The sequence below is a fragment of the Tribolium castaneum genome, unplaced genomic scaffold, assembly GCF_031307605.1.
Source record: "Tribolium castaneum strain GA2 unplaced genomic scaffold, icTriCast1.1 ptg000084l, whole genome shotgun sequence".
NCBI lineage: Eukaryota > Metazoa > Arthropoda > Insecta > Coleoptera > Tenebrionidae > Tribolium > Tribolium castaneum.
The window spans coordinates 12,501-22,500 of record NW_026986681.1 but is presented as its reverse complement, the minus strand read 5'-3'; the positions used below and the strand labels follow the sequence as shown (position 1 = coordinate 22,500).

The 10,000-nt window shown below is 41.9% G+C and overlaps 3 non-coding genes across 3 annotated transcripts in view; all 3 read left to right on the top strand.

Annotated features, from left to right (window-relative positions):
* The first annotated feature begins 3,317 nt into the window (after positions 1-3,317).
* LOC135267738 (small subunit ribosomal RNA) lies at positions 3,318-5,240 on the top strand. Its single transcript, XR_010336116.1, has one exon. It is a non-coding gene; the product is annotated as a small subunit ribosomal RNA (ribosomal RNA).
* A 2,059-nt stretch (positions 5,241-7,299) lies between these two features.
* On the top strand, positions 7,300-7,456 carry LOC135267735 (5.8S ribosomal RNA). The gene has a single exon (XR_010336113.1). It is a non-coding gene; the product is annotated as a 5.8S ribosomal RNA (ribosomal RNA).
* Positions 7,457-7,933: 477 nt separating this feature from the next.
* LOC135267733 (large subunit ribosomal RNA) overlaps positions 7,934-10,000 on the top strand; it is a 4,036-nt gene continuing 1,969 nt past the window's right edge. The window contains exon 1 of the ribosomal RNA XR_010336112.1: positions 7,934-10,000. This exon is cut by the window's right edge and continues 1,969 nt beyond it. This is a non-coding gene — a ribosomal RNA (large subunit ribosomal RNA).

Here is a 10,000-nt window from a genome sequence, read left to right as displayed (position 1 = left end):
CTTGTACGACGTTTATTTGCACGCGCTGTCGACTGCGACGAGGTTTAGCGTTCACTTGACTTTGTACATAGTATAGACGAAGTACGACGTTTGCGAAGTACGGCACTCAAAATGGTGATTTTCTTGTACGACGTCTATTTGCACGTGCTGCCGACTGCGACGGAGTACAGCGTTCAATTGACTTTGTGCATAGTACAGACGAAGTACGACGTTTGCGAAGTACGGCACTCAAAATCATGATTTTCTTGTAAGACGTTTATTTGCAGTTGCTTCCGACTGCGACGAAGTACAGCGTTCAATTGACTTTGTACATAGTACAGACGAAGTACGACGTTTGCGAAGTACGGCACTCAAAATCATGATTTTCTTGTAAGACGTTTATTTGCAGTTGCTTCCGACTGCGACGAAGTACAGCGTTCAATTGACTTTGTACATAGTACAGACGAAGTACGACGTTTGCGAAGTACGGCACTCAAAATCATGATTTTCTTGTAAGACGTATATTTGCAGTTGCTTCCGACTGCGACGAAGTACAGCGTTCAATTGACTTTGTACATAGTACAGACGAAGTACGACGTTTGCGAAGTACGGCACTCAAAATCATGATTTTCTTGTACGACGTTTATTTGCACTTGCTGTCGACTGCGACGAAGTTTAGCGTTCATTTGACTTTGTACATAGTACAGACGAAGTACGACGTTAGCGAAGTACGGCACTCAAAATCGTGATTTTCTTGTACGACGTTTATTTGCACGCGCTGTCGACTGCGACGAGGTTTAGCGTTCACTTGACTTTGTACATAGTATAGACGAAGTACGACGTTTGCAAAGTACGGCACTCAAAATCGTGATTTTCTTGTACGACGTTTATTCGCACGTGCTGCCGACTGCGACGAAATGCAGCGTTCATAGTACAAACGAAGTACGACGTTCACAAAGTGATGAAGTAAAACGTAAACAATAAATAATATAATAATTTTATTTGTGTTGTATATAATGAAAAAACAGCAAATTTTTTTGCAAATTACGTATCTGTAAATAAATGTAAACATTTAGCAACTAATCAAAATTGTTTTTTTTGCCTAGATATTAAAGTAAAACATAAAAATACATTAAATTTATAAAATGCAACCCGCAGCACACTAGATGTGCATTAATATTGCATAACCTTTACGAAGTACGACGTCCAAAAATATTAATTTTTTTTTATATTGAGGTTAAAAGTGAGAAAACATAAATTAATAATAATGCAACCTGCAATACACTTAATATGTACTGATCTTGCATAACCTTCACGAAGTACTACGTTTAAATATAAATTAATATTATTGTGACCCGCAATACACTAAATTTGTATCAATATTGCATAACCTACACGAAGTACGACGTTCAAGAATATTAAAGAATTTTATTTGTGTTGTATATAATAAAAAAACAGCAAATTTTTTTGCAAATTACGTATCTGTAAATAAATGTAAACATTCAGCAACTAATCAAAAGTGTTTTTTTGCCTAGACATTAAAGTAAATCATAAGAATACATTAAATTTATAAAATGCAACCCGCAGCACAACAGATGTGCATCAATATTGCATAACTGTTACGAAGTACGACGTCCAAAAATATTAAATTTTTTTTTATATGAAGGTAAAAAGTGAGAAAACATAAATTAATAATAATGCAACCTGCAATACACTTAATGTGTACTGATGTTGCATAACCTTCACGAAGTACTCACGTTCAAATATAAATTAATATTATTGCGACCCGCAATACACTAAATTTGTATCAATATTGCATAACTTACACGAAGTACGACGTTTAAAAATATTAAATGTTTTATTTGTAGTTTGCATATAATAAAAAAAAAAACAAATTTTTATGTAAATTACGTATCTATAAATAAACGTACACATTTAACAATTAAATAAACATAGTATTTTGGCCTAGATATTAAATTAAAACATAAAAATGCATAATATTTATTAAAATGCAACTTGCAATACAGCAAATGTGTATTAATATTGCATAACCTTTACGAAGTACGACGTTCACGAAGTACGTCGTTTACGAAGTGCGACGTTTACGAAGTACGTCGTTTACGAAGTGCGACGTTCACGAAGTACGTCGTTTACGAAGTGCGACGTTCACGAAGTACGTCGTTTACGAAGTGCGACGTTCGCGAAGTACGACGTCTACACATTAGGGCACTCAAAATTATTGTTACGTTGTACGACATTCAGACGTTCCAACTGCGACTAACTACAGCATTCATTTGACTTTGCACATACGACGAACGAAGTACGACGTTTACGAAGTACGGCGCTTAAAATAATTTTGTTTTTATTAATTAATTATTTTTTTTAAAACAAACGTTTTTATAATTAAATTTTATAATGGTTTAAATATAAAATATGACTTTTTAATATTATCAATATTTAAAATATTTTCTCCCTTTTGTGTGTATGCCTTATAGTTATAGAGCTGTGCGCTTCGGTAGACGTCGCCTGTGGAGCTATGTCAGTGGAGCGGTGCGCACATCCAATACCGAGCGGCTGCCTCGATCGGTGTCGCGCTGGTATACATATGGTAGTGGTGTGTGTCGATGCGTTGAGTGAGGCGATATGAACGGTGTAACGGTTTAGTCGAAGTTTATCATAAATGACGACGACAAAACGACCGATTATGTATACGTTCTGCATTTGCTTCCAATTTATCGACGTTTATCGCACATTTCCGCTATCGAATTCGAATAGGGCTTTGCTTGCGAGATTGCTTTATTTTGTGATTTTGTGGCTCGCCCAGTTCCCCACAGCGAGATTGCGGATGCGGCAAAACGTATTCTCTTACGTTGGCGGTCCTTATGCAATCAAACTTTGTTGAACTAACAAATGTTTGTGATTTAAACAAACAAAAATAATAAATGCGTCAACTCTCTAATATCCGAGCGAGAATATTTATATAATATTCGTAACGTTTATGGATTCGAAAGAATTTCATAAATTCACGTCGCATTCAATCTTGCGAAGAGTGAAGAGAATGTTTGAACTTTTAAATCGGCAAAGGTAAAAAATAATATTATAAATATTATTATTATGCCTTTATTGACCGATATATGTGTTGTGGTGTTTAACGACTACGACGACGATGATGACGATACATTTATCTCTATATCGTACGAAGAAAAGAAGAAACAGCGTGGCGTTACTTTCTTATATGTTAGATTGTTTCGCACAAACGCGCATATTCTTCATCTTTATAAACGATGATGATGAGTATTTTATTCTCTCGTCTGTCTCAAAAAACACAAAAACACAGTTCCCTGGTTGATCCTGCCAGTAGTCATATGCTTGTCTCAAAGATTAAGCCATGCATGTCTCAGTACAAGCCAAATTAAGGTGAAACCGCGAAAGGCTCATTAAATCAGTTATGGTTCCTTAGATCGTACCCACATTTACTTGGATAACTGTGGTAATTCTAGAGCTAATACATGCAAACAGAGCTCCGACCGGAGACGGAAGGAGCGCTTTTATTAGATCAAAACCAATCGGTGGCGGTTTCGCCGTCATCGTACAACTTGGTGAATCTGAATAACTTTACGCTGATCGCACGGTCTCGCACCGGCGACGCATCTTTCAAATGTCTGCCTTATCAACTGTCGATGGTAGGTTCTGCGCCTACCATGGTTGTAACGGGTAACGGGGAATCAGGGTTCGATTCCGGAGAGGGAGCCTGAGAAACGGCTACCACATCCAAGGAAGGCAGCAGGCGCGCAAATTACCCACTCCCGGCACGGGGAGGTAGTGACGAAAAATAACGATACGGGACTCATCCGAGGCCCCGTAATCGGAATGAGTACACTCTAAACCCTTTAACGAGGATCAATTGGAGGGCAAGTCTGGTGCCAGCAGCCGCGGTAATTCCAGCTCCAATAGCGTATATTAAAGTTGTTGCGGTTAAAAAGCTCGTAGTCGAATTTGTGTCCCGCGCCGCCGGTTCATCGTTCGCGGTGTTAACTGGCGTTTCGCGGGACGTCCTGCCGGTGGGCTTAGCTCGAGAGGGCGGCCCAACTCAATCCCGCCGCGGTGCTCTTCATTGAGTGTCGAGGTGGGCCGGCACGTTTACTTTGAACAAATTAGAGTGCTTAAAGCAGGCTAAAACTTCGCCTGAATACTGTGTGCATGGAATAATGGAATAGGACCTCGGTTCTATTTTGTTGGTTTTCGGAACCCCGAGGTAATGATTAATAGGAACGGATGGGGGCATTCGTATTGCGACGTTAGAGGTGAAATTCTTGGATCGTCGCAAGACGGACAGAAGCGAAAGCATTTGCCAAAAACGCTTTCATTGATCAAGAACGAAAGTTAGAGGTTCGAAGGCGATCAGATACCGCCCTAGTTCTAACCATAAACGATGCCAGCTAGCGATCCGCCGACGTTCCTCCGATGACTCGGCGGGCAGCTTCCGGGAAACCAAAGCTTTTGGGTTCCGGGGGAAGTATGGTTGCAAAGCTGAAACTTAAAGGAATTGACGGAAGGGCACCACCAGGAGTGGAGCCTGCGGCTTAATTTGACTCAACACGGGAAACCTCACCAGGCCCGGACACCGGAAGGATTGACAGATTGAGAGCTCTTTCTTGATTCGGTGGGTGGTGGTGCATGGCCGTTCTTAGTTGGTGGAGCGATTTGTCTGGTTAATTCCGATAACGAACGAGACTCTAGCCTGCTAAATAGGCGTATTTCGACATCCCAAATGCCGGCTGGAGCCGGGTTCGCCCGGTCTCTATGTGCGGTTTTTACTGTCGGCGTACAAACAATTCTTCTTAGAGGGACAGGCGGCTTCTAGCCGCACGAGATTGAGCAATAACAGGTCTGTGATGCCCTTAGATGTTCTGGGCCGCACGCGCGCTACACTGAAGGAATCAGCGTGTCCTCCCTGACCGAGCGGTCCGGGTAACCCGCTGAACCTCCTTCGTGCTAGGGATTGGGGCTTGCAATTGTTCCCCATGAACGAGGAATTCCCAGTAAGCGCGAGTCATAAGCTCGCGTTGATTACGTCCCTGCCCTTTGTACACACCGCCCGTCGCTACTACCGATTGAATGATTTAGTGAGGTCTTCGGACCGGTGCGCGGTGGCGTTTCGACGTTGCCGATGTTGCTGGGAAGATGACCAAACTTGATCATTTAGAGGAAGTAAAAGTCGTAACAAGGTTTCCGTAGGTGAACCTGCGGAAGGATCATTAACGTGTAAATGTTGTTGTTTAGTTGTCACACATACACACACATTTTGTCTGTGCTGATCAACAAAAAACACACATACATACACTATTCGTATGATGATCAATTCTCATACAAAATTCTTTATTATGCGTCGAACGGAAAAGCAACAACGGGTCGTCTTGCATTAAGCGGATCTGTTGTTACGTTTTTCGATTTATTTTATAAATCGATTGTAAACGTGCCGTAAACGACGTTTTCAAAGAATTTTTTCGAACATTAACACGAATCAATATTGTCGAAAGATGGTTATGTGCTAACGTTTTATTATTGCTTTCGCAGTGCCGGTCTTAGCGTATTTCCATCATCGTATTCGCTTCGAAAAAAAGTACTAATACACAGTGGTGGTGTATAATTAATGTGCAAGAGATGTTGTTGTTGTTGTTGTAGTATTTGTATATGGTTGGAGTTATTTATAATAACAAACAAGAATGAATGAATGAATAATAATGGTGTCTGCCAATACGATCGTACTTTATGTACACGACTAAAACTTTATACATACAAACCATAATAATAAATAAACTCGAAACAACCAACAACAAAATTAATACGCTACTGTACATACAAATACACATTTATACATACCATCATTTTACTTAACCGATGGTGAGTGATGTTTGAAAAATAAACGCTTAGGCTTACGGTTTTGTAAGCCAGTCTTTGCGTATTTTCTTCATCGTATTCGCTTCGGAAAAAAGAAAATAAAGATGGTGTATAATTAATGTGTAAAAGAGATGTTGTAGTTGTAATTTAATTTGTAAATGGTTGGAGTTTATTAATAAATAAAAGGGGCTGTCTATTCGTCTGTACTTTATGTACAAGACTAAAACTTTATACATACAAACCATAATAATAAATAAACTCGAAACAACCAACAACAAAATTATTACGCTACTGTACATACAAATACACATTTATACATACCATCATTTTACTTTACCGATGGTGAGTGATGTTTGAAAAATAAACGCTTAGGCTTACGGTTTTGTAAGCCAGTCTTTGCGTATTTTCTTCATCGTATTCGCTTCGGAAAAAAGAAAATAAAGATGGTGTATAATTAATGTGTAAAAGAGATGTTGTAGTTGTAATTTAATTTGTAAATGGTTGGAGTTTATTAATAAATAAAAGGGGCTGTCTATTCGTCTGTACTTTATGTACAAGACTACAAAAACGTTTTATAACAATAAAAAGCTCGAAACAACCAATAACAAAATATACTACTACTATACTACTATACATACAAACGCACATTTATAAATACATAAAATCAATTTACTTTATCGATAGTGAGTGATGTTTGGAAAAAAACGCTTAGGCTTACGGTTTTCGGGTACCTGGGTTCCGCATGCGTCGAAGTAATAATTTACTTTAACGACGCGACGAACCGTAGGAATCTAAATAAAAAAGTTTATTAACTTTTTTAGATTCTGTGGGTTTTAAATGATATACGCCCGACTGACGAAGGAACGTTTTGCACTGCCTGTGCTTTTCTTTTGATTCGTTTTTATGTCGACGGACGTTCTTAGAATGCCCACCAAACGACGTATCACACAAAACACCCTACAATTGTATTGTTTGGTAAATATTGTTGTGATTAAGTTTGTAGCTGTGGCGTTTGTTTGAAGAAAACGTCATGGTTTTTCGACATATTTTCTATTTAATAAATATACATAATGCTTATCGCAAAAGGAGCAGAGTTTTATAGACAAAGTTGATAGAGAAAAAAAACCTAATAGATATATATACGTATTTATAAAACGTTAATATCATCGGGTTATTCTTTATGTAAACTTAAACTATAACTGCATACTCTTTTCGATAAGTAGAAACAAATGCCACTTTAATTAAATAAAATATTATAAAATATAACGCCGAACGTTTCTTTCGATTGGTCCGTTTCTCACATATACATCACAATTGTAATAACCTTAAGTAGTTATTTTTGTTGTTGTGTGATGATGAAACGATTTCGATGTGGAACGGTGCGTTATGTAATAATATTTTAAATTTGTTTGAAAAGATTACCCTGAACGGTGGATCACTTGGCTCGTGGGTCGATGAAGAACGCAGCTAATTGCGCGTCAACTTGTGAACTGCAGGACACATGAACATCGACATTTCGAACGCACATTGCGGTCCTCGGATATACTGTTCCCGGACCACTCCTGGCTGAGGGTCGTGTCAATTTCAAAGACTGCTCGGTTTTTGTCTTAAACACAGCGCACAATGTTGTGTAGACAATTACGTCGGAGCGTGTTGGGTGCAAATATGACGCGTTACTATAATTGTTAATTGATTGTCGGTTGTCATAATAAAATATTATGCAACGTAGACAACAATAAAAACAATATAAAAAATAACGCGGCATCCTAAAACGCAATAGCGGCTGACATTCTTATTAGTTTGTTGGTACAAGTTGGTTTAGACGTAGCACGTCCGATATTAAAAAGCAGCCACAACGCTTAAATTTCGAACGAAGCGATCGTCGTGTCCGAGACGTTAAAGTTGTTTATATGCATATTTTATGCACTATAATTAACAACAACAACATTCTCGCAACGACGTCAGATCGATGTTTGAAATTGTTTGGAGGCAGCCATATAAAACGGAATACGTGTAATTATCGTCTGACAAAATAAAGGCAAATTTATATTTGCGACCTCAGAGCAGGTGAGACTACCCCGCTGAATTTAAGCATATTATTAAGCGGAGGAAAAGAAACTAACTAGGATTTCCTTAGTAGCGGCGAGCGAACAGGAAAAAGCCCAGCACTGAATCCCGCGGCCGAAACCGGACGCCGGGAAATGTGGTGTTAGGGAGGATCCGTCATCCCGAGATTGTGCGACGCGTCCAAGTCCATCTTGAACGGGGGCCACAGCCCATAGAGGGTGCCAGGCCCGTAGTGACCGTTGCCGATAACGGGAGGATCTCTCCTCAGAGTCGGGTTGCTTGAGAGTGCAGCCCTAAGTGGGTGGTAAACTCCATCTAAGGCTAAATATGACCACGAGACCGATAGCGAACAAGTACCCGTGAGGGAAAGTTGAAAAGAACTTTGAAGAGAGAGTTCAATAGTACGTGAAACCGTTCAGGGGTAAACCTGAGAAAACCCGAAAGGTCGAAAGGGGAGATTCAGCGTGACTCGATAGCGGCGCTAAATGATCGTGCGACGAACGGCGTACGCGTCGTTCGCGCCTTTTGTTTATGCGAACCGAAGTCGAACGCGTGCACTTCTCCCCCAGTAGGACGTCGCGATCCTTTGGGTGTCGATCTAAGGCCCGCGGTGGAGCCCGTTCGAACGGTTCGCCGTTTCGGACGAACCCGCGGTGTTTCCCGGTCGACTCGCTCGAAGGTATGCATATGGCGCCGGGCCGCTACACAGTTAGCGTCCGACCATTGGCAAGCGCGTTCGTTTATGACGGTAATCGCACCTGGTGTCGGTTCTGTCTACGAATGGCTGTTCGCCAATGAGTTCTCGGACAGACTCGGTTGAAACGCCGATCTGCGACGCTATAAGCTTTGGGTACTTTCAGGACCCGTCTTGAAACACGGACCAAGGAGTCTAGCATGTGCGCGAGTCATTGGGACATGACTAAACCTAAAGGCGCAATGAAAGTGAAAGTTCGTCTTGCACGGACTAAGGAAGATGGGCGGCCGTTACGGCTGTCGCCCCGCACTCCCGGGGCGTCTCATTCTTCATTGCGAGAAGAGGCGCACCAAGAGCGTACACGCTGGGACCCGAAAGATGGTGAACTATGCCTGGTCAGGACGAAGTCAGGGGGAAACCCTGATGGAGGTCCGTAGCGATTCTGACGTGCAAATCGATCGTCGGAACTGGGTATAGGGGCGAAAGACTAATCGAACCATCTAGTAGCTGGTTCCCTCCGAAGTTTCCCTCAGGATAGCTGGCGCTCGTCGCTTACGAGTTTCATCCGGTAAAGCGAATGATTAGAGGCATTGGGGTCGAAACGGCCTCAACCTATTCTCAAACTTTAAATGGGTGAGATCTCCGGCTTGCTCGAACTTTATATGAAGCCGCGAGACTCGAATCAGAGTGCCAAGTGGGCCATTTTTGGTAAGCAGAACTGGCGCTGTGGGATGAACCAAACGCCGAGTTAAAGCGCCTAAATCGACGCTTATGGGATACCATGAAAGGCGTTGGTAACTTAAGACATCAGGACGGTGGCCATGGAAGTCGGAATCCGCCAAGGAGTGTGTAACAACTCACCTGCCGAAAGTTACTAGCCCTGAAAATGGATGGCGCTGAAGCGTCGTGCTTATACTCGGCCGTCAGCGGCATGTGCGGTCGGTTATTTAATTAACCGGCCATGAAGCCCTGACGAGTAGGAGGGTCGCGGCGGTGAGCGCAGAAGGACTGGCCGTGAGGCCGTCTGGAGCCGCCGTCGGTGCAGATCTTGGTGGTAGTAGCAAATACTCCAGCGAGGCCCTGGAGGACTGACGTGGAGAAGGGTTTCGTGTGAACAGCCGTTGCACACGAGTCAGTCGATCCTAAGCCCTAGCGAAAGCCGATGTTGATGTGGTGTAGATATGTCGTTGGTTCGTTTTTAATTCGAACGTAAACGTACGAAGCGAGCACACACCCATTGGGCGAAAGGGAATCCGGTTCCTATTCCGGAACCCGGCAGCGGAACCGTTAATAATTCGGGCCCTCGCAAGAGAGTTCGTCGGGGCAACCCAAAAGGACCCGGAGACGCCGTCGGGAGAT